Here is a 2253-nt window from a genome sequence, read left to right as displayed (position 1 = left end):
GATCGTCAATTTGGTTATCAATTGAAGAACTTAATGGTGTACAAGATGGTGTCAATGTAATCATAGGATCAATATCATAAACTTTTTTTATTTTGTTTGCTGTTGCTCCAGTTATTTGATCAAATTTTCTTTTGGCAGCTGGTAATCGTTGGTGTTTTGGAATTGATTTAAGCTTAATAGGTGACACATCTATAGATCCAAGACTTTCATTGAGAGATGAACGTTGTTCTTGTTCAGGCTCAATCCTACTATAGCATTGATCAATTGATTTTAATTCCTTATTTATACAATGAACCCTTTTGTAACAACTACTGCATAATTTCTACCCAGGTACAGCAGCAATGTCTTGTGTTTTTAGAGTTATTGCCGTTGATAGCAATATCTTCACATTTCCTATGAAAAAAAGGAAACAATCATTTCTAAAAACTAATATCAACTCACCATCATTGTAAAGAACAAATGAGTGTAATTGTTACTTTATAAATGTACCTAATTTTTTTTAAATTTATTTAATTACTATTTTAATCAAAATAATAAACTGTTTCATCAAAATAGTATAAAAATTACCTTTCACATTTTTCTTTCGATTTCCATGTTTTTTATATAGATTACAGCATTTCTGAAATTTTCTTTCAAATGCAGCTCCAAAGTATTTTCTATGATAATAGCAAACTGTTGTAAACAATTTTTCACAATCAAATAAACCAGCTCTCCATAATAACTCTTGTTTTTCAACACTTGAAAACGCTGATAGATCTAAAAGACCTTGTCTTCTTGTTAAACCTTGCTTGAGGCAGTCAACATTACATTCTAATCCAATAGAACACTTTTCCATCATTTAAAGTTTTTAATCTATTCGAAAAATCTGATTTTTATATATTTTACTAAATAAATTTATTTAGAAATACCATGAACATTATTTGGTTTATAGAAAACTCTTATTACAAATTATTTGTTAGGATGTGTCATATTATATGACTTCCTTATATATATAATAAAAAGGAAATTAAATTTTATTTTATTTACCAATCCGCCATATGGAAGATTGTCAATGTACCAAATTTCAGAATGATACCTTATTTCGTCCATTAATTATTGCTATTTAATGACAAAAATACATTTTGCAAAAAATGCTGAATCGGCATAAATTAGAAAATCGAAACCTGAATATCTCAAGAACCGTAAGGGGTTGGAGGTTCCAAATTTTAAATTTTCCTAATTTTTATAAACCCTATAACATATAAAAAAATTAGCAAAATCCCAAACATGGGGTGACATGACCTGGATGATTTGACTTGGAATTACCCAGGAAAAAGTGACACCAAAAGCTGCATCACAATGAAATAGGCCTAAGATTTCAACTTTTTTTCAAAAGCAATCAATTGAAGAAGTGATTTCAAGACTTTCAGCACTGGATGGATTTAGTTTCAATGACATTGTTAACAGCTCTTTCATTCGATCTGCAATGTCTGAAAAAGGTTTCGATTTCCCAAAAAATCACAAACAAGCAATCCAGTCAGTTAAAAAGTTTGCAGCTGGCGTAAGGAATGACCTTAAAAACACTTTCAATTCTTTAGTGACAATGGGAAAACGCTTTTCAATTACAATGGATGAGTACACTTCTTTGAAAAGTCAAAGGTACATGAATATTAATATTCATCAAAAAAACAATCACTGGAATCTGGGCTTGACTCGAATTTCCGGATCTCTGCCGATAATGCTACAGCTGTTTTCACTGAAAAAGTGGCAGAATTTGGGTTGAAACTAGGCGACAGCATTGTCTGTTCAGTTACTGACGGAGCTTCCATGATGGTTAAGTTCGGAAAACTGGTTCCAACCAAGCATCAAACTTGTTATACCCACGGAATGCACTTGGCCGTTCAAGAAGTGCTGTACGAGAAGCCTTCTTAACAAATCCAACAAGACTCATTTGAAGAAACAAGCGACGACGACGAAGTCAGCAGTGACAAATCTGAATCTGACACCGAAGTCAGTTTTTTTGGTGCCGCCATGGATGAAAACATTCCCATTCCGAAAGTGAAAGTTCACTTGCAATCTGTCATCACAAAAGTCAGAAAAATTGTCAAGTTATTTCGAAAATCGCCCATCAAAAATGACGTCCTTCAAGAAGAAATTAAGAAAGAGCACGGAAAAGAGGTTTCACTTATCCTTGACTGCAGAACAAGATGGAACAGTCTGCAGTCAATGATTCAACAGTTCTTCGAAGTCAAACATTCAATCAGAAAAGTATTG

This window comes from Hydra vulgaris, chromosome 08 (assembly GCF_038396675.1).
Source record: "Hydra vulgaris chromosome 08, alternate assembly HydraT2T_AEP".
Classification (NCBI taxonomy): domain Eukaryota; kingdom Metazoa; phylum Cnidaria; class Hydrozoa; order Anthoathecata; family Hydridae; genus Hydra; species Hydra vulgaris.
This window is presented reverse-complemented; position numbering follows the sequence as displayed.